Here is a 23,489-nt window from a genome sequence, read left to right as displayed (position 1 = left end):
ATTTATATCTTTTATTAATGCAGTATGAACCTGTGTGTCCACGTATGTTTATATTTCTCAAAAGATATTTTTTGTAAGTGTGGAGATTGTAATCCAAGCAATCAAAATTTTAATGAATATACCCAAACAATTGAAACAGCCCGGAAATTTATTCAATAAACTATTTATTTACTTGCATGCTGTACAAATAAGAGTAACGTATGAACCAGTTCCACTAATAGTAAAATGAGCTAGTATTACTATTATCTGCCATGTTCAAGGTGGAAAGCATTAGGCAGTTATTGACTAAATGAGCTGAGAATTAAATCATCATTTTCATGCCTCACACTTCATAAAACCAAAATGAGAAATACATCTTGAAAGAAGTAGTTATCAGTTATGGTTGCGATGTTTCTGTATTTGAAAATAAGAAAGAGAAATAATAGGAATTTTAAAAAGTCTAAATGGGAAAACAGACATACTGATAACACTATTGAATTCTGGGAGAAGCTCTGGAAGGGAAGAGCAGACCTGTGATAGATGGAAGGAGATCACGAAGTGAATTATAGTGAGCTCATATTTCCACAAATGTCCTTAATCGTACCCCTCAATTTGCCATCAGCTAGAAATTCAACGTAGTCGTGTAAGCATCACATCATATTGCATACTGCAAGTGGTAGTACTGTATTTAAATGCTTTATTTTCAAATTATGCGAGGAAGAAAGAAAGAACTAAATAGCTATTAATCTCTTTTTTTTTTTTTTACTTTTGCCCTTGTAGGCCTATAATACATGTCAAAAGGATTGCCCTATTTTTTTGCTGCTCTCTGAGGAAACATTATCTCTGGGAATAACAAAAATTGGGTCAGCACTTACTTCTGGTATGCGGTGACCTCAGAAGTAAAATACTATACATATTCCAGAGCTCCATTCACAAGGGGATTCTGGTACAGTTCTCATTTACATTTCCTATCTAAACTATTCATGCATGGCGCTTGATAAAGAAATGTCCTATGCGGGCACATCTTTTAATTACATCTCTGAAAATAAATATCCTGGGATGCCTTCTTAAAATAGACTCTTCTCAAGTAATCCCACAGAACGGGAGTGTATTATGTGAGATCGAACATCTACTGAGAATTGGGAGTTAGAGGGTTTGCATGTGTAAGTAAACAAAAAAAAAAAAAGATTTGTCATTCCAGAGAAGTAATTTACATCGCAGTTGCTCAGGGTGGGGACTGCAGACTATATGGAAATTCAAAATTTAAGAGGTGCAGAATGCTGAGTCTAGGACCCTCAGTTTCAATAACACATTCAGCTGTACAATGTAAGCAGCCTATGTTATCTCAGGACCATGAGTTGGATTACCTATGGGGCAGTGGTGGGATTCAAAATTTTTTACTAATAGGTATTGTGGCTATGGCATGGCTTGGTTGGTGTGGCTTGGTGCCTTGGGCATGGCAAGGGAAGGATACTATAAAATCTCCATTCCTTCCTCACTCCAGGGAAGGTTACTGCAAAATCCCCATTTCCTCCCCACTCCAGGGGAAGGATACTGCAAAATCCCCATTTCCTCCTGATCAGCTGGGAGTTGGCAGTCAGAGAAAGATAGGAGCAGTGCCAGTCAGAGGTGGTATTTACTGGTTCTCTGAACTACTCAAAATTTCCACTACCAGTTCTCCAGAACTGGTCAGAACCTGCTGAATACCACCTCTGCTGTGGAGAGCTGGTATTTGCCCTCTTGTGCAAATAAAGTAGGAGCAACAGGGACCTTGGAGAACCAAACTGGTTCAACATGGCATGCAGTGATGGTATTCAGCAGATTACTATCTCTGACTGGCCCCGCCTCATCTATTCTCTGCCTCCTGAGTCCCAGCTGATCGGGAAGGAATGGGGATTTTGCAGTATCCTTCTCCTGCCACGCCCACCAAGCCACGCCCACAGAACTGGCAGTAAAAAAAAATTGAATCTCACCACTGATGGCATGACCTGAGCCTTGGTATTCATATGCCATTACTTCTGCCTCTAATTTTTTTTTTTAAATGTGGCAAGCTGTTTCTATGAGCATTGGTTAATTCACTGTTGCATGATTTGGGAAGCCTGCTCTCCCAGAACATTGTATTCCTTGGCTGTCTGAAGCTGCTTGGGATATTTTTTTCCTAATCTTTAAAGAATGGCTTTTTGGTTAAGGGTCCAAACACGAATGCATTCTGTATCCTTGGAGAGAGAATGAGAGAAAGAAAGTCTACATTTAGCTGGAAAACTGGGACCAGCATTACAACAAAGAGTTACGTTTCCATGTAGCCTGTGCTATCTGTCATGGGAAATCCACTGGTGCCTATATTTCTGAATCTAGATTGCAATGGTAATTTATCCACACTTTCCTCAGAGTGTTGTGCAAAGTTCCCAACTCAGGAATCACAATAGCGTACGGTACAGATCTAACTTTCATACCAAACTTATATTCACCTTTGTCAAATAAAGAACATATGTGAAAATTACTATTAGCAGCTAACTTATCTCTTTAATGTGAATTTATATTCATACATTTAAAGCAACTGGCCAAAATGGTTAAAAACAATAGGTACTTTTTCATTTTACAAAAAAGAAGAAAGTGATTAAAATAATGGTGGGCAGAAAGCTTGAAAACCTGCCTGCAACTGGATTTGCTTCTTTTATTTTGAAGGAAATAATCACCTTAATATGATGTGATGGCATTAATATGGCCAAATACATTTAGAATAAAATATATATTTTTATTTTCATTCTGGTTATTTTAGGCTCTCAGCGGGACTCCTGTTTGACATAAGCGTAACATTCAAAACTGTATTAGCTTTACAGACTGTGTACATAACCAATTTAATCTCTTCTCGATGAACAGGGACCTGGTCTGCATGCATATTGATGGAAGGCCTGTCCTTCCTCTTACCTTAGTCCAACTGCCTCACTCAAAATAATCCTGTGCAGCCACAACATCTTGCAGTTTTCACAGCTTCCTGAGCATCAATCTTTTTCCACCCTCCCCCCACCAATAGAAATAAAATTGTTTCCAAAATCCACAGCTGGAACTTGCTGGTTGAAGGAAAGAACAGGAAGACAATGTGTTCAGAGATTACAGAATAAACTGAGAGGGAGAATTTATGCAGTTGCATAAATTTATCAAGCCAGAAAATAGATTGGAGGGGGGGGGGCATGCACAGAGGAAATAATGTGTCAGTCAACACTAGGTTTGCAAGGCACAAGCTTTCATGACTGATTAGAGTTGCTGCCTTCATCTCCCGTGTACTTCCAGCTCTTACATCTGAGCAAGGTGTGGAACCTGGGACAGATATTCCAAAAAGACATGATCCTCCATGTTTTTGCCATGTTCCCAACAAGAGCGTCCAAGGGATGCTGTGATAATACATGTAGCATGAAGTGCAAGGAAGGAGGGATGCAAAGGAGAAAGCTGTTTTATAAATTTCCCATGAGCCCGATAGAACTACGGCTGTAAAATGGATTTTGGAATTGTCTCCTCTCATAGCTAATCCATCTGTTCTTGCTTTGAAAAGCCTTATTACACGTATTTCATCAAATACCTAAATTTAGGCTGGCTGCAATTCTATATCTTTATTATAGAAGTTGGCAGCCTAGTACTACTGAATCAATAAATCTATCTCTTGTAAGATTTGTGGACCACTGAAGTACTACAAACATTTATTCTATGGTGAGAACATAGGTATGGTAATTTACAAATAAGAGTGCAGTCATGTTTCATTCGTTTTTGATTTTTTTTAAAAAAAAAGAATGATATGCTGAGTCTTCCCCCTTTTGTAATTTGATATGTAATTAATGGTTTTGTTTATTTTCTATACTGATGAAGATATATGTATTTTTTTTAACAAGCAAAAATTTCTCTGGTAATAGTTTGCAAATAGTCCCAAAGGCAGCCAAGGTATCTTTCCCACTGTCTTTGGAAGAATGCCTGCTTTGACTGTGACATGCAGTAATTAAAAGACTCTCCGTTGTGTTCAAAGTATTTCTTTCACTATATCACTTGAAGTGTATTTTAGCTCTGACAAAAGAAATAGACCTCAGAGAGTAAAAGAAAATGGAAAGGAGATTAAAGGAACCCAAGATGAAATACAACAAGTCTCATCTTTATTACATAACAGGGTTAACGGAGTTAGTGATGATCATTGAGCTGGATAGGGTAGCCTTATTCAGCTTCTGTAAAGAAAATCAGCATCCTGCATTCAATCTATCCCTTAAATAATTAACACAGAGCCATCTAAACATCAGTGTTTCATGAATGATCAAAGTCTTTGGGGAAGAATTTTCCATGCTAAAACTATACATTTCCAGAGATATACTTTGAAAGAAAATTCTTTGCCTTTGAGATGTCACTTAGGATGATATTGGGTCAATGTATTACTTGATAAGAGGAGATTCAAGAAAGTTCAGCACCATTGCACCCTATAAGTAACACCAGTAGAATGTGGAGATATTAGACATGGACTCAGCCTCTTAATGTCTGTTGTCCCCAGAAACAGGACATCTCAGAAAAGCCAAACATACATTAGCTTCATAGCTGGTTTTGGCTAATCTTAAATTAGGTAGCTAATCAGATCTGATTAGTACTTGGATGGGGGTCAACCAGAAAATCCCAGAGCTATAAACTAGACTTGTGAAGAATGTCAAGGTGCTTAGGCATTGCTACTAATAAAGCAAAATTATCAAGTCATGTCCATGAAGGCACAGATGTAGTTCAACCTAGGACACTCAGGCTGTATACACATTTCTTCTTCTCCCATAAGAGGTCATCAGGACATCAGCCCTTGCTGCTGTTAATTCTTTGATTTTCCAGGACAAATTGTGTGATTTCTCCTTAACAATTTCTCCTTCTCATTTACTTTGGAATTTGGAAACCATGTGTATGAGCAGTTTTGTGCAAGAGAAAAAGAAATAAATGAAATCATAAGATGTTTGTGGAAAAGGATATACAATAGTAGTAAACAACATGCTATTGCTAAATGGAATTGAAAATGAGGGACTGGACAAACTCCAGCTAGCTACTTTCCCATTGTAACAGTGTGGGAGACAGAAGGAGAAAGTATTGTTTCCCTTCTGAAATCCAGAGTTGTGGCATTTACTTAGGAGGGACAATTACAACAGTCTCATCACTCCTTAATTAAAGAATTTGTTTTATAAAAAGGGAAGCGAAAGCAAGCATGGGTCTGGGTGTGCCAAGGAAAGAGCAAGGCCATGAGGGGAGCAGAAACTTGGTTAAAATAAGACTTTAGCCCAAAGGCAATGTCCTCCGCAATAGCATTCAGACAGCAAGAGAGAAGTTCAATTATCAGAGCTGTAAGACTGCTGAGAGGCAGAGATATCATGGTCCAAAAACCAAGAAGTTCTTTTAAGCAGTTTCCTTATTGTTTCTTACCCACAGACAGAAATCTTCCCCAACTAAAGCAAACTACTTACACCATTAAGCATATAGTCTGAGGACTCCTGGAGAGGAGCTGTTCTGACACTCTTGCTCCTACGCAAATGATCTCAACTTTGCTGTCTTTTACTCATCTGGAATGCAGCCCATCCCTCTGGGAATCCAGATTACTTTCTACCACAGAGCTGAGAGACAAGAGAGGGAAAGAGCCCGACTTTTAATTGTCTAATTTTATAGCTATTTAAATGATGTATTTCTGATATGGACTGTACACCGCCCCGAGTCCCTTTCGGGAGAAGGGGCGGTCTATAAGCGCTTAGTAAATAAAATAAAATAAATAAATAGTATCAGCAAACACAAGCAGGCTTGTAAACTAAAGCAGGCCTTTTTTAAACTCCCTTCACAAATCCATAAAGTGGTGAAAAGGGTTTTCGCATACAAATAGATTGAGATTGACTGTAAGAACTGGGAAAAGGTGGAAGATTTAAAAAGTAAGAGCTAAGAAATAGTTTACATTTTTTTAAAAAAATACATAGGACTTATATAGCTAGGAAGGGAGGATAATGATTACCGTATTTATATTTTTGACGGTTTGATAGAAGTCAGTCATCAAGTATTACTTGTTTTTTTTCTGTAATATCAAATCATAAATAAAGAAAAGAATGAGATCGAAACCCTCAGCAAAAGGATATCAGGGAGTTTTGCAAGCATTGACTTTCCAAATATTGAGCATGCTCTGTAGTCCTGCATTGGCTTATTTACAATAAGCTCATTGAATTCAATAGAACTTGTGTTTTCTGAATAAGTAGCTATCAGGATTGTGCTGCTAGGCAATTATTTTCCTGTGCCAAATTGGAAACTGGCTGAAACATATGAGATTGGATTGAGAGAGCTGGATTTCAGTCATTGGGTCTAAATGCCTGCTCAGTGCAGAAATCCAAATTAAGGAATCCTTGACAGACAGCCATCTATTTTCGCTTCAATCATCGAGTGGGCGGAACTCTCAGGTCTCTGGATAATTGGTTCCACTGTTTCATTTTTTGAAGTTTTCACTGGACTCTGATTTCCTCAAGTTCTTATTCATCGTCTTTTACTTTGAATGATAGAGAAGAAAACATGGTCATCTTCTTCCTTCTGGGAGGCACGTATTCCGGCAATTCAAGGACTGCCTTATATATACCCTGACAGTCTTCTGTAGACTTTTTTGAAGTTACCAGATCAACAAAGGGAGAGTAACCTCACCTGGCAAGACTTACTTATGACAAATCCATTCAGTGAATTACTGCATTATTTTCAACCGGTTTCAGAAACTTTCCTAGGAATGTGAGACTTATTGGCCTCTAATCTTCTATTCTCCTTATTTGAATGTTAAGGATAGTATCTTCCTCCCGGACCCCTACTTGTCTGGCATTTCAGATGTTTTCCAAGATTTCTCAAAAATGTAGGATAAAGGCTCACTATCATATTTCAGCATTTCTTCAGGACAATAGGACAATTTTTCCTTGTGCTATTTTTCCCACAGCAGCAACCCTGCGAGAGTGTGTTGACCTTAGATAAATCGACTAACCCAAAGTCAGCCAGCTGGCTTTCAGTGGGATTTGAACTCATGTCTCCCTATTTCTAGCCTGTTGCGTTATAACCACAAGACCAGTGATGGCAAACCTTTTTGGCACCAAGTGCTAAAAACGTTGTGTGGAAATATTGCACACACACATGCATGCTCGTCAGGACGCACTCCGGAAAATCCAAACTTCCACATTCTAGCGTGTATGTGTGCCTGACGATCAGCTGGCCAGCACGCATTCACAGGTCAGGTTTTGGCACGGCCGTGTGCGCGAAGTGATTGCACTCCGGAAAAGCCAGACTTCAGGGTTTTAGTGTGAATGCGTGCCCGACGATCAGCTGGCCCGCGTGCATGTGCAGGCCAGTTTTTGGCACTGTTGCACACGCGAAGGACAGCTGATGGTTGCATGTGCATGCATGGCAGAAACCCAGAAGACAGACAGGCAAAACTCAACGTGGTGGGGACATGATTTCGCATGCCACTTTGGGCACGCATGCCATAGGTTCGCCATCATGGCACTATACCAAAATGGTTCTAGCCTTCTGTGTAGCTTTTTGGCACTTCTACTGTTGTTTCTTTCCAGAGGCCAGAAAATGATTTCTTAATTTTAGCATGCAAAATATTTCCATTAAGGTAAATAGTATGACATCTCCCTCATCTAAACAGCTTTTTGGATGCTTTCTTTAATCAATCAGAATTACAAAAGCAAACCAGAGCCCTCCCAAAAGTCCCTCATGTACAGCTTTATATAATTCAGAAATGAAGAGTAAGAATTGGGGAGGGAGGGGAGGCAGATCCTTTGGTAATATATTGGATATGTTTATATCTATTATTCCATGTGTGGATTAACTGTCATGTACTTGTTTAAATATTTAGAATTTCATTAGGATTTTTTTAAAAGTTTGCTTTTGTTCTAAAATTATTAAAATGTTACATGTTGAAGAACTTTTCTTTAAAATATTTTCTATTTTCTTTGATTTTTCTAGGTGAGAGGCTTGTACAACAGCAGAATCCAAAAACACCAAAGTAAGTTTTTAAAATACAGAGAGAGGGGGGGAGGGAGGGGGGGAGAGACAGAGAGGGAGTGTGAGTGTAAGTTCTACTTAGTTTTTGAGCTGATGCAGGGAAACAATGTGTTGCATATCACATTTCAACATTTAACTTGGGCTTATACAGGTAGTCCTCGACTTACAGCCCCAACTGAACCCAAAACTTACGTTGCTAAGTGAAACATTTGTTAAGTGGGTTTGCCCCATTGTACAACTTTTCTTGCCACAGTTAAGTGAATCACTGCATTTGTTAAGTTAGTAACATGGTTGTTAAGTGAATCTGGATTTCCCATTGACTTTGCCTGTCAGAAAGTCCCGAAAGCTGATCACATGATCCCAGGGCATTCCGACCGTCATAAATATTAACCACTTACCAAGCATCTGAATTTGGATCACATGACCATGGGATGCTTGTAAGTGTGAAAAACGGCCATAAGTCACTTTTTTCAGTGCCGTTGTCACTTTTAATGATGACGAAAGGAACTGTTGTAAGTTGAGGACTACCTGTAATATTATATCTAGGGGGAATGAAACCACTGCACACATACTATGATTTGATGAGGCATGTGCATGCCTTACTTTATTACTGCACATGTTTACATTTAGAATTTAGGTTTGTATTATTGCAGTGTATTTGGAAAGTAAGTACTTGTGTCAAGGAGAAGCAAACTTGATCTTGTGTTTACGTGATGGAGGCCACTTTTGTTAACCCAGAAAAAGAGTTTTAATGAGGTTAATTGTAAGGGAACAATACTTGCTTACATACTAATAGTACTTGATTACATGGAAAGTTGTAATAGTTTTCATCTGGATTTCTCTTTCCCAAAAGTTCAGTGTAAGTCAATATTATGTGTAGATTAAAGGGGGAGCAACTACGTAGTTGCAAACTACCCCATTATTCAAATGGGGTAGTTTGCATAGAACGAACAGTTTTGGGTATAACAAAATCGGTTGTAAGTGGGCCACTTCCAATTGATACTCATTCACTACTAATTGATCACCTACAAAATGTGTAGTTGGATTCTGTATGATCTGTGTAGGAAAGGACAGTCTGCACTCTTACAACTGTCATTCATTTGTTTTCCTTTGAGACGAGATACTGAACATTATAGCTTTAATTCTGGTATTAGAAACCTGCGTGGACCGGAAATATTTATTTGGTTGTCCTGGTTGGCTATTCCCTGAAGGAATTAGAGAGGCAATGTGTAGAAATTACTGATCAGGCAGTGATTGGAAAGATTTTGAAACAAGATGAAATAAGATAAATGAGTTGTGGAAACCGGAAGCTTCTTTATGATAGGAAGATACTTGTCAAAAGTTTCTCTATGTATAATTAAAAGAGAGGTTAACGTGCATTGAGTCATTGGTGGTGAATGCTGAGATAAAATATAAAATGCAAACAGTATCAATTGTTTTACTTTACAATGCTTTGAAATAACCTTGCTATTAACATGCTTAATGAGGCTATTAAATTGGTTTCAACATTTTAAAGATGTTTGCAAACTTACTGTGATTTCGAATTCCAGGCTGAACTTCACATTTAAAATAATCTGCTAGTGGTAACATACTGACTGATTAATTCGCCGTTTTCAGCAGTTCAACACTGGTGTTTTTATAGTCAGAACAGAACGGAGAATCATTTGTAAGGCTTTAACTGCTGACACGGTATGAGTGTCGAAGCAGTAAATAATGGACTCTACAAATACAGAAGTGAGTTCACAAATGCCGCAAGACGGAGGAAGCTGGTCACTATCTATTTAACTGGGATGGGTAACTTTTAATACCTGGGAGGGTGGCAGCATCATGTTGTTTTGTTATGTTTTGTTTGTTTTGTTTTTGGGAGGTATTGAAATGTGCAGAGAAAGCTTACACAAAAAGAGAGACAAAAATGATGATGGTTTGTATTGTGCTTCTTTAGAATTTATAGAACACTTTTCGTGGAAAACATAGCACTTATATGGGGAGCCAGTTATTTAAAAAATGATTATTTAAAAAATAAATAAAGTGTACTGGGATCTAAGACTGCTCAGCTCTGCCATATAAAAAGTAATTCCAGTTCTCATTTTGATAAATGTATGAACTATTTTTTTTTAACGTAAGCTAAACACATAGCTTAACATTAGTTAAATGTTGGGCACCACAAACTTGAGGAAATTGTGAAAAAAACAAATCTATAACTTTTGCAAAGACCTGGTAGAGTACAAAAATTTCAAACAATGAACTCTAATTTATTATATTCCCTTGACTGGCCACGTTGGACTTGGGGCATTAAAGGCTAATGTGCTATGACATTTGTATAACCTCCAGCCATTTCATAAGCTGCATAGAGCATTTTCCTAAGAATAGTAAACAAAACATTTAGAAATGAAATATAGAAAATGCAGACCGTGATTATTACCTTACGAGTGCTCATTTTCAAACAATCTATCTCAGTCATTTGAATAGCCACAGCATTTATGCCATAATACATAATTTTAGGACAATTTTTCCCCCTTTTGGGCATTTATATTCAGCCTTTAATCAGATTTCTAGGACTGGGTATATATAACAAAAATCTGTATCAATTTAAAAGTCTATGCAACTTACAATTAACTGTAAAAGGTTAGGCAGAGGTGACATACAGTAGTATTGTGCTGGTTCTCTACCCTGAATCTAGCCTGGTTGATGGTACCACTGAGAGGTCAAATAGAGCAATGATGGATGCACTACTCCATCCTGATCCTGCCAGCGTTCCCCCCAATGCATGAACCTGTTTCCATCTCATGTCCTGGATGTGAGGTTTCCAGAAGATGCCCTAATTAATTGGACATTTTTTTGTTCCTATTTAACATCTACATGAAGCTGCTGGGTAAAATCATTCCGCACCATGGTATGATGATACCCAGTTGTATATCTCTGCCCCTGTTGAGTTAGGTGTCTTCAGGCTGTGGGGGCCTAGAAGGGAACACAGGCTTCAACTAAACCCTAGTAAGACTGAGTGGCTTTGGGTTTTAGGGACATCTCTTTCTGGAGATGTTCAGACCAGTGGTGGGTTCCGGATCCCATTGCAACCAGTACACTGCAACGGGCCGGGCATCCACCACATGCATGTGTGCCCACCACCAGTGATGCTTCAGCTGCTTGGTGGAGTGTCGCGTAGGCACTGTATGCTCCATGCGTGTGCACAAATGCCCCAGTTGGCTCAAATAGATGTAAGGAGAATGAGCGGGCAGGTGGGTCCTCCAGAGCACCGTACTGGAATGGGCACCTGGTGCTCCAACAGGCACCCACCACTGGTCCAGATCATCTTTGGTGTGGAATGGGGTTGCACTGGCCCAAACAATCCCAGTGAGCAATCTAGCAATCTTTTGCACTCAGAACTCCTGCTCAAAGAGCAGGTAACAACTGTGACCAGAAAGGCCTTTGCAGAGCTTCATGTTGTGTGCTAGTGGTGTGCATTCCTGGATCGGAAGTGTCTTCTCACAATTATTTATGCTTTGTTCATCTCCTGCATGGACTTCTATAATGTTCTCAATGAGGGTCAACCTTTGAATAGGCTCTGGGACTGGGGCAAAATGTGATGGCCACAACTAAACCCAAAATTTGCTAAGTGAGACATTTATTAAGTGATGTTTTGCCCCCTTTTTTGCCACAGTTGTTAAATGAATCATTGCAGTTTTGAAGTTAGTAACATGATTGTTAAGTGAATCTGGCTTCCCATTGACTTTACTTGTCAGGGTGGTCACATGATCCGATGATACTGCAACCATCATAAATATGAGCCAGTTGCCAAGTGGGTGCATTTTGATCAATGGTTGTAAATGTGAAAAATGGTCCTAAATCACTTTTTTCAATGCTGTTCCAACTTTGAACAATCCCTAAATGAACTGTTGTAAGTCAAAAACTACCTGTATCACTTGCCTATCTTTATGTTTGCAACAAAAAATGTTCCTCTAAGCCCTAAATGGGTTAAAAGTAAAGAACCCACCTGTTCCAGGGACCAGTGCTTTTGTAATTGTCATAACTCTAGGTCAACCTAGAGTTAACCTAGAGCACTAAAGTGCGCGTGTGTGCGAATGCTCGAAACCCCAAAATGCAATGCAAGCACCCCCTGCGCATGCACCCCATCCCCTATGCAAGCACCCTGTGCATGTGTCCCCGTACATGCAACCTGCCCTCCCCTCACCCATTTTTGGCTTCCAGGCAGCTTTCCAGGCCCGAATGGGGTGTGGGGAGGGGCACGCATGCGAACCCCCAAAATGCAATGTGAGCCCCACCCCCCCACATCCACGTCCCCCGCATGCATCCCACCCCTCACGCATGCGCAGCAGAGACCTGAAAACCAGTTGGCCAGCAGGAGGCTCATGCGCATGCACGATGGAGTTCCTGAGCCTTTAAATGGTCTCTCAGTCTGGTTCAGTCTGGTTCAGTAGGAATCACAATCATGGGAAAGACTGCTGACCTGACAGTTGTGCAGAAAACCATCATTGACACCTTCCATAAGGAGGGAAAGCCTCAAAAGGTAATTGCAAAAGAAGTTGGATGTTCCCAAAGTGCTGTATCAAAGCACATTAATAGAAAGTTATGTGGAAGGGAAAAGTGTGGAAGAAAAAGGTACACAAGCAGCAGGGATGACCGCAGCCTGGAGAGGATTGTCAGGAAAAGGCCATTCAAAAGTGTTGGGGACTTTCACAAGGAGTGGACTGAGGCTGGAGTCAGTGTATCAAGAGCCACCACACATAGATGGATCCTGGACATGGGCTTCAAATGTCGTATTCCTCTTGTCAAGCCACTCCTGAACAACAAACAACGTCAGAAGCCTCTTACCTGGGCTAAAGAAAAACAGACCTGGTCTGTTGCTCAGTGGTCCAAAGTCCTCTTTTCTGATGAGAGCAACTTTTGCATCTCATTTGGAAACCAAGGACCCAGAGTATGGAGGAAGAATGGAGAGGCACACACTGCAAGATGCTTGAAGTCCAGTCTGAGGTTTCCATAATCTGTGTTGATTTGGAGAGCCATGTCATCTGCTGGTGTTGTTCCATTGTGCTTCATTAAGTCCAGGGTCAACGCAGCCGTCTACCAGGAGATTTTGGAGCACTTCATGCTTCCTTCCACAGACGAGCTTTATGGGGATGTGGACTTCATTTTCCAGCAGGACCTGGCACCTGGCTACACTGCCAAAAGCACCAAAACATGGTTCAATGACCGTGGGATTACTGTGCTTGATTGGCCAGCAAACTCGCCTGACCTGAACCCCATAGAGAATCTATGGGACACTACCAAGAGAAAGATGAGAGACATGAGACCGAACAATGCAGAAGAGCTGAAGGCTGCTATTGAAGCATCCTGGTCTTCCATAACACCTCAGCAGTGCCACAGGCTGATAGCTTCCATACCACACCGCATTGAGGCAGTAATTGCTGCAAAAGAGGCCCAAACCAAGTACTGAGTACATATGCATGCTTATACTTTTCAGAGGTCCATTATTGTTCTATGTACAATGCTTGTTTTATTGATTGCATGTAATATTCTAATTATCTGAGATGGTGGATTTGGGGTTTTCATAAGCTGTAAGCCATAATAATCACAATTATGACAAATCACGGCTTGAACTATCTTGCTTTGCATGTAATGAGTCTATCTCATATAGTTAGTTGCACCTTTTATGTTGCATTACTGAAATAAATGAACTTTTGCACAATATTCTAATTTTTCAAGTTTCACCTATAAATTACAAATGAAGGATTTAAAAATGGGAATTTGCATTGTTTTCAACAAATCTAATAATATCTAATGATTATTGGGTAATATAATATGAGCCAATTACAATTGAGACAATTTCCTTATAATTTTGAAATACTTAGTTTTTACAGACCTGCAAATTATTATTTCCTTGTTCTCCCAAACCAAAATGTTAGCAATAATACATTATGGCTCTTCACAATTTGGTTTAAAGGCCATGAGAACATGTCTTCTTGTTCTACTGCCCAGGATTTCCCTGTGGGATCAATTCTTAAAATATAATTTACTTGTATGGACAATTCTACATATATTCTGAACAGGCCATCTGCTACAGATTTTATCCACTTTTTAGACCTTATTGCCAAAGCATAATCCAATGTAATTTTCCAGAGACATTCTGCTTCAATTTGGATCTTTGCCCAAATTTGCCAGAAATATTTATTGAAATCATATGTCAGGCACAAGCAACCAGAACTACTTGTGAATAGACTCAAGCTGTAACTTTATTGTTTGTCACCCAGATTAGGATTTGTGGATTTGGGAAAGGTGATACTTAGGCTTGTTGTGGCTGCATAACCACTCTAAAATAGGCCTTGACTTGCTCCCTCCCTCCAGCCTAGCTGGCAACTCCCCTACCACATTCTGATTGTATCTAAATGTGTAATAGATCTATTCTAACATATTGCCCAATACAGTTGCCAATCCGCACAAATGTACACATTAGTATATACTGTAGATCAGTGACGTGCAATCAGTTGAGGCAGGGGAGGCACAGCCTCACCACTCTCATCATGAAAAGAAAAAAAATGTAAAAGGAAAAAGGCGAGAGCTGAGGTCAGGCTGAGCTAGTTGCTTCCTCACCGTGGATGACTCTGCTTAGCTGTTTAAAAAGGCCTCTAAAAAAGCAACCTCTACTATGAGGCAGGGGAACTTCATGCCTCATCTAGTCTGACTTTAGGCATTTTATGATCACTCGAGCAGAGTTAAGCAAGGGTTAAAAGCCTAAAAATCCCTGATGTAGGTGAGGCATGCAGTTCTCCTGCCTCATAGTAGAGGGCGCTCATTTAGGCGGGGCTTCTTCAGAGGACCCGAGGCAAGAGCAGAGTTGAAATCCTGTCTGAAACAGCTGGAAAAGGTATGTGTGCGTCAGAGGGAGGGAGAGGAATTCAAAATTCATCCTCCTGGTGCGGGGCTTTGAGCAAAGGCTGGAGGGAAGGACTCTGGCTCGCTTGTGCTCTTCCTGGAGTGTAGTTTGATTGCAGGCAGAGCCACATTGCGTTTTCAAACCTGTAATCAGTGAAGCTGGGCTGGATCCTTCCGGGGCTGGGGGAAAGTGTGTGTGTGCTCCAGTATGGCTCTTTGACTGGCTTCCTGCCTCCTCCTGTGGTCTCCTCGCTGGTGCTCTTCCCTCCAATCTAACTTTGTGTGTGTGTGTGTGTGTGTGTGTGTGTTTGTTTGAGAGAGGGAGGAGGGAGAGAGGGAGGGAGGAGGGGAAGGAAGAAGAAAAAGAAAGTAGGAAACTTCTTTCGCAAAGGAGAAAAACAAATGTTGTCGCTTTAAATCGGAACTGAGCATGCATGGCTGTGGAACTCTGGGAGTTGAAGTCCACAAGTCTAAAAATATTTGAAACCCACCACTGTGTCAGTGCCTCACCAGCCATAAACCTCACCGCACGTCACTGCTGTAGATACTCTTGTAACATACAAGAGTACCTTAACTGTGACCTTGAAATTAAATGTCACATATTGTTGAATATGCAAATATACAAATGCACATTTGCAAGTCCCATCAGGTGTTATTTTGAATATGACAAAATGGATTGCAATCTAACACTTTGAATTCTTTTGGGAGACATTATACTGAGCATATATGTATCTCTCCTATCTCTTGTCATTTAAATAATTTTAACTTAATTATTGTGAAAATCATAAATTATAAAGAAAAAATGTGGTTTTTAAGGAGACAGTATTTCTCCAAATTGTAGCTTATGTTCATAGACCAAACATAAGAAGCACATAGTCGAAAGTGTAATGGAAAGGCACTGTATGTCATTATTTTCAAAAAGATATACTCAAGAACCCATGAGTGTACTATGTAAAACCCTGCTGCCTGAGATGACCCCAGCTAAAATAAATTTTCTTTGATGTTTTGGACCTTGTTGTGGTATTTGCTCAAGCTGACACAGAGTCTACTTCTAAAAAATGTTCAAGAAACATAAGACTTTGTATTAAGATAGATCTTGCATCAAACTAAAGCAAAGCCCAATATCTACAAAACAATGATTTTTACAGAAGAACATTTCATTTGGATTCTAGAAGCGATAGTTCCCTAAAATTTACATTTTGGTAGGTACAGGTTATCATGAGTTACTATGAAGTGCTTAGATTTGCACAATATTTTTAACACGACACAAAAAGGAATATGTCTGAAATTTTGCTGCACAGCAACAAGAAACCCAAAAAAAGGGATTATTTGGTGACACAGAGAAACCATTTTTACAAATGGAGTCTGAAGGGCAGTAACAAAGCAGAAACATTTGAGCCTTTTTTATAAGGGTATTCTTTCACAGATGTTTTTCAAGAACAAATGTAGCTAACCAGGCTGACATTGCTTCCCACCGTGCAACATTTTAGTGTTACTAAAACATGATATAGCACTTTTCCAGAGGCTTTTGAGGAATAATTCAAGAACAGCGACTTGAATGTAATAAGGTTCCTATGAAAAAAATACTAGTGCACTCTCCAGAAAACTGTGTGTGTGTGTGTGTGTGTGTGTGTGTATAACAAATTGAATAAATATAAAATATTTACACAAATGCTATGTAGCTATGAAACATTAAAGTGTTATAACTTGGCTGCATTCTGGTTCAGGTTAATGAATGAGAGGCAGCCTCAGTTTAACACCAGGGACGGGGTAGCTGAAGTTACTGAAGAAATACAGCTGGCCTCTTCCAGAGATAAACCCACGGTTTTAAGCTATCTCTACTACCAACTGCTGACTGCCAGAAGAACATTTTGAAGTCTACTTACTCATGGCAATAATATGTCATTAATTTACAAAATGCTAAAAATGGCATAAGGCTTCTCTGCAGTATGCCTGGAATTCTGAAACTTAACACCGAGTTGGTGAGGCAATGAATAGACAATGAAATGAAGCTGTGATTCTAAGTAACTTTTGGATTACTACAAGGGCAGTCTCACTAAGACATTACTGTATTAATTAATGAGGGATTTTTCCTTCATTTTAAATCAACTAAATCCTGTTAGGGTTTTTTTTTAAAATAAAAAGCTAAGGAGCAGTACACAACAGCAATTAAGAGTGCCACAGACGGTTCTCTTGCTGTGGTTTCTGTATATCTTAATAACATGTTTGAATTTTTGGTTTATTGTTTCCTTTAATTGTTACTCCTATTAGATTCTTCTTTTTTTCTTTATAATCATAGGCATTATATAAATGAGTGTGCCCCAACAATCAAGCCTGTAATTATTACGCTACATAATAATACACATTTTAACAGTGATTTTGCCAATTACATAAAGTTCCATTCTTCTAGTTGGCAGAGCTAACTGAAAGTCTTGCTTAGAAAAATTGCACTCACAGTTGTACTGACTCTGCTTGTGTGTTCTAGCATGTACAGGGAATCATCTCTGTAGTTTAATTTTTATTGAATAATGTGATGGCATAGCAGCAATGTTTGGACAGACATAGAGATGGATAGAGTGTCCCAGTTGTGACAAAACCGGGTGACTATTGTACTTGCATTATGTCAAACTAGCGTACTGATAATTAATAACCTGAATCTTATAAATTATATACAAATAAGCAGACAGAGTTTATGTTGCATAATAATGTGGTTTGTTTGGGTTTAGCTTCGCACATCGTTTGAAAGTAGCCAGAATGTGTTTTATTCAGCTTTTGTAGTTCCATGGCTGGAACCTTAAGATGTGGAACCCACATCTTCACGCTGAGAATACCTTCACATATAAAATTGCAGCAAGATGAATGTTTTTGAATCCATTTTCTTTTGAATCTTCTTTATTTATGCATTTTGGATTCGGGAATGGTCATGTGACTGCTTCTGAAGACCATCTTCTGGGACAGTAATGAGCTTTCTTTTTGATCAGTCACTGTGAGAACAGGGAATTGGACAAGATGGGTCATGGGTCCACCCTAGCAAGCTGTGGCTTACTTCTTATGAACTCCTAAACTTCCATAATCTGCAGGCATATAGCCAACCAATGGCAATACAAATACGTAGAAAGGAATATATGAAAACAGATTTAATTACATATAAGGAGGCAGTAGTTTTCAAGAGAAGACTTTTTGGGTCAGGTCTTCCATTTCAGTTTCCTGAACAGCCAATGAGTCTTTGGAGGACTTTCCCTCTCCAATCATACAATTCGATCATGGATAAATACACAGTATCTGTTTTTCTCCCCCTTAGGCAAGTTACCTTGAATTTTGTTATTTCTCTCAATATGTAGTGGCCAGTGTGTTGTTCTTTCTCTCAGTGTGTTGCAGAAATATTTGCAAGCAGGACACCAAACAGGAATGCATCCAAATAATTAATATACCAGCAGAAGTCTCAGAATGCCAGTGGCTTATTAAAATATATACACTTTAGGCCAATTTCTGAAATCAAAGAGCACGAAGCCTTATTGATCATCACCAGTGGCTCACAAAACAGTAAAAAAAAAAATACATCCATATCCCACCTGTCCCTCCATAGTACAAATTCCTGGTCCCCAGGGCAACATTTTCCCAATATCAACACATTTTGCATACTGAAGTATATCGGTTTATTGCCATTTTAAGTCCAAATGGGGTTCACAAGATCACATTCATGTAAAGTAGTACTGGGATCTTATGACTTGCAATTTTAGGAGTATGGACGTCTGGAATATTTAAATTTTCAGTCACAGGTTTAATAAACAGGTTGAAAAAAACTGGAGCAAGAATGTACATATTCTCCACGTGTCATACTGCGTCAGAGATTTTCCTTGTAGGCTGAATCTCACTGTTAAAGAAGTTGTAAAGTACAGGTTCAGAATCTTAAAAAGAAGGCACCTATAAATATATTTATTTTTGAGTTTCTTTCATAAAATAGTTTGGTATAATGAATTGAACACAGGTATGAAATGTAGGAAGGTCATGTGTAGGAATAACTTCCTTTTCTTCATATACAGTAGTTTTGTCTGAGATGGTACACTATGAGAATACAATTCACAGCTGACAACAGTCTTGAATCTTATTTAATCACTGCCAACTATACTTTTCATTTCTCCATCTTTAAATCAGAGTGACTCTTGAGATTGGTCACTCCAATTACAGTTTCTTGGAGAGGTGGAAGGATGGTGATGAAGTGAAGAGATGGATGTTTCTTTCCTGTCATCACAGTTGGGGATTATTTATTGCCTAACATGTGGTTGTGTGTAAGTAGCACTCTCTCCTTAGAACACTCTAACTGATTTTATTATATCTCCATTTTCATTCGTGCTTATCACATTTTTAATACTCTTCTTTTCATAATGTATTCCAATGTTTTGTTTTGTTTAAGGACTTATTTTGTTTAATATTGCTATGCTGTCTTTTATTCAGTCCTCGTTTCTTATTAATATACATTTCATCAGATTGTTCATTACCTGCTATTAAGTTTCTAACTATGAAAATAATTGTCATTAATATTCAGTTGTCTTTATCTGTCTTATTCCTGTCCGTTGTCCTTAAAGGAAGAATCCTGCTCTCATTTGTGTGTGTGTGTGTATAGGTGTGTAAAGCAGTGTAACATACAAGATTGAGATTATCTCTCAATGATGTACACGAGTATTACTGTGAACCAGATATGATCAGAAATTCTTGTGAAATATTTTATCTACATGATCTGACCAACATGTTGCAAAGGATAAATATTACTTAAGTCATTGACTTACAGCAGGGGTGTCAAACTGGAGGCCCATGGGCTGGATGCGTCATATGCAGGCCACGCCCATCTCAGCTCCACAAAGGCAAAAAATTTCAAAATACATAATGATACATCATGTGACATGATCGAGTTTGACTTGACTTACAGCTATCTGTTCAGTGAGTGTTTGAAGTTAAGACAGCACTGAAAAAATGATGTACTTCATACTTACGACTGTTGCAGCATGTCCGTGGTCACATGATCAGAACTTGCGTGCTTGGCAACTTAGCCTGTATTTATGACGGTTGCATTGTCCCAGGGTCATTTGATCACCATTTGTAACTTTCCCAGCAAACTTCCAACAAGCAAAGTCAATGGAGGAAGACAGATTCACTTAATGACTGTATAAGTCACTTAATATTGCAGTGATTTGCTTTACAACTGTGGCAAAAAAAGCTCATAACATGAGCACAGCTCACTTAACAACTGCCTGGCTTAGCAACAGAAATTTTGGGCTCAATTATGGTCATAAATCAAGGACTACCTTGATTTTGAAAAATCTTACATTGAATCCTATGACATTTGGTCTTGCTCTCCAAAATAGGTACTGGATGTGGTTAATCAGAGCCCTTCCCACCGCCTTCACCTGCTGATCTAGCTGGAACTGTGAATCTAGGAGTCATGGACCTCTTCTTTGTTGGGTTGCAACCTCCTCTAGAACTTGTGCAGGGGTCTGACAAAGAATCTAATGGGTTCTGTGTGAACTTCCTGGGATTTACTTTCAGCTTGTTTTGTCTCCTCATTGCATGTCTTACCCAGCTCTGAAGGAGTTCTACAATTGGGTGTCACTGGTATAGATGATGGCAACCAAGAAATGAATTTCCCCAATGGCTTTATACACGAGTTATACAATGAGGGGGAGACGGCTGAGCTGTGTGACAGTCCATATTGGATGAGCTGTAAGGTCAAATATTCATCCCTCACTACTATCAATTGGAATTCTTCATTCAGGAAGAAGTAGAACCATTGCAAGGCTGCACCCCTCCCACCCCATTTCATTTCTGTTCTATAGCCAAATCTGTTTGAAAGAGATATAGCTAGGATGTTTCATGCAGATTTTTCACAACTGCAGTCTCACAACCTTCGTAAACATTAGAGACTGGGTATTTGTGTCCAGTACTATGGGCTGAAAAATGGCCTTTTCATATGGAAAAAGTGCTGTTTTCCTCAAGGGGGAACTAACTCCTCCCTTAAAAACATTAATCACCTTTCAAATCCAATTTTCTCCCTGTGAAATGTCTTTGCAAATCTGTCACAACTGCCTGAAGAAACATAAACCAACCCATTCTTGCCTTACCTTAAATGTTGCTGCCAGAAGACATTCCATCAACAAAATTAAGGACAGAGAAATATCGATGCTGTCTGTATCGCCACAGGGCAACACCCAACATGTGCTTGTACTGGTGCCCAGTCATATTCACTTTTCGTCTCCCACCACCAGCTCTCTAGGCAAAATTTCTGCCACTTCATCTCCTAGAATTCTTCCGTGAAACATGGAGCTTTCTGAGATCTCCGGTCTCAAAGGAAGCTTATGGGCAACCTGTTCAGTAGCCTTGCCATCTCCAAATTCCAGAAGTGCCTTGATTTGGTGCATTTCCAAACTGTTGCTACCTCCTGGAACTTAAGGACCATGGAATGGTCCATCTTAAGTGGTGTTTCACCCTTGCAGAAACCAACCATGGCAACTAACTGCAAATTAGTGATCTGACCAAAACAAAGGGCTAATGGCAACATGCTTTGTTTAGATGTGACACTGGATCTGCTTCAGCAGAGAATTAAACCCAGATCTTGTTTTCAGGGCATGGAGACAGATATATGCTATCATTAATAGCTGGGGGAGATGTGATGATCTCAGGAAGAGAGGTTGATAGGCAGCTAGGTGGACAATATAGTAGGTGGCCCAAATCTTTAGCCTACCTCCATAGCTCATTTTAAGCTAAACTCCCTTCACTGAATCAACCATATGACCCTATGGTAACAAGCAGGACCTCACATGGCACAATTAACCTCCCCTCTCTCCCATTACTGCTGTTGCAAAAATTGAAACACTAGCGGGCAAATATTAGAACTCATCCCCTGTGCAAGTAGGACTGGGGCAAAAGCCATCCAGAGATAAGACACCAGGATCTTAGGAAAAAGCTATAACAAAGGACCTCATATTTGCTGGTCTCCCATCTCCTGAACTGACGGCCCAGTATTTCTTGTTATATCTTCCCATTATTGTTACAACGTTCTTATATTTCTCATGATACTCCCCCAGGCCATCCTAATTCAGATCCAACCAGCAAACCTGGAGCATTAGATCCCATTACACATACCTTTTCCCTTCATTTATCTATTGCTGGTATAAATTATTGTATCACTGGAGTTAGATAATATTGTAATATTGATATTCTCTCTTTCTCTTCATCTTTGTGCATATGTGTGTCCCAATCTAGCTTTGTTTTGATTACATTGTGATCCTTATTATTTTCTATTTTAGTGCCCTTAGGCATAACCACATCATAAAAAAAAATCCTACTACATCTCTTCCTTTAAATGGTTTTCTGCCTAAACTGTTTTTTGCCTGAAAACAGAGCTCTCACATTTCTTGAACTTATCTTATACCCACTACTATTATAATACCTCCACTTTTGTTCCTATCCTCTTATCACCCCAGCAAGTGATCACTGTACTACCACTCTAGCAAAAAAACAAAAACATATTGGAGAGGGTTAAAAAAACAACGTTGCAACGTCCTTCAATAGATATCTTGTTCCAACCAGATCCATAATCGGCAGCTGTAACAGTGACCATGGGCAGTAGTCACATTAGCAACACAAGTGTAGAAACATAGTGCAGGGGCTTTTCACATTACCTGAAAAGAGGCAACAGTCCACTTTCCTTCGGCAGAGCCAAGGTGGTATAGTGGTTAGAGTGCAGGCTACTTCTGACTGCTGCTAGTTCAGACTTCATATCTCAGTGGCTCAAGATTGACTCAGCCTTCCATCCTTCTGAGGTGGGTAAAATGAGGACCCAGATTGTTGGGGGCAATGTGCTGACTCTGTAAACCACTTAAAGAGGGCTGTAAAAGCACTATGAAGCGGTATATAAATCTGCCTAAAATGTTTTCTGCCTGAAAACAGAGCTCTCACATTTCTATAAATCAAATAAACTTGAAGTCTAAATGCCATTGCTAGTACTACTCACTGAAGATGTTACATTGGCCTCATCTTTCTGCCTCCTTCCCCTCACTTCTTCTTGCCATATGTCTCAAACGTTCAATAGCAATGGCACTTAGACGTATATACCACTTTGTAATGCTTTACAGCCCTCTCTAAGCAGTTTACAGAGTCAGCATATTGCTCTCAACAATCTGGGTCCTCATTTTACTGACCTCAGAAGGATGGAAACCTTGAGCCGTTTAGAATCAAACTACTGGAGTGAGAATTGAGCTAGCCTGACGTACTGCATTCTAACCACTGCGCCACCATGAGTCTTCAATTCTGTCTCCTTATCTTGAAGCAAGGGAGCTCCACCTCAGGTTCTCCCCTGTTCCCTTTATAGAGTGTTTCTGAAAGCAGGAGACTAATGTTAGACATGCAGGCAAAGTTGCATGATGTATCTGATTCTGTCATTATACTTGCTACCGCCACAGCTTTTAATTGGTGAAACAACTGTCTCACTCTCTCTAGTGGTAGCACCAGTCTGGCATGAAGGTAAAATTAAACCTTCATGTCATGCTGTCTTGTTAGGTTATTGAGGCTCAATCCTCCAGCATGACTTGTCTTTTATCTTTTGATAGCAA

General features: G+C 39.5%; 1 protein-coding gene across 4 annotated transcripts in view; it reads left to right on the top strand.

Moving 5' to 3' along the window:
- The window catches only part of PTPRD (protein tyrosine phosphatase receptor type D), a 1,361,199-nt gene that overhangs the window by 871,564 nt on the left and 466,146 nt on the right, over positions 1-23,489 (top strand). For all 4 annotated transcript variants that reach the window (XM_081945773.1, XM_081945775.1, XM_081945774.1 and 1 more), the window contains exon 9: positions 7,957-7,996. The gene's annotated coding sequence lies outside the window, so the exon portion shown is untranslated. The remainder of the gene's footprint in view (positions 1-7,956; positions 7,997-23,489) is intronic.

The sequence above is a fragment of the Natrix helvetica genome (assembly GCF_964273705.1).
Source record: "Natrix helvetica genome assembly, chromosome: 2".
Taxonomy (NCBI): domain Eukaryota; kingdom Metazoa; phylum Chordata; class Lepidosauria; order Squamata; family Natricidae; genus Natrix; species Natrix helvetica.
The sequence above is the reverse complement of the archived record's forward strand: the minus strand, read 5'-3'. Positions and strand labels throughout refer to the sequence as shown.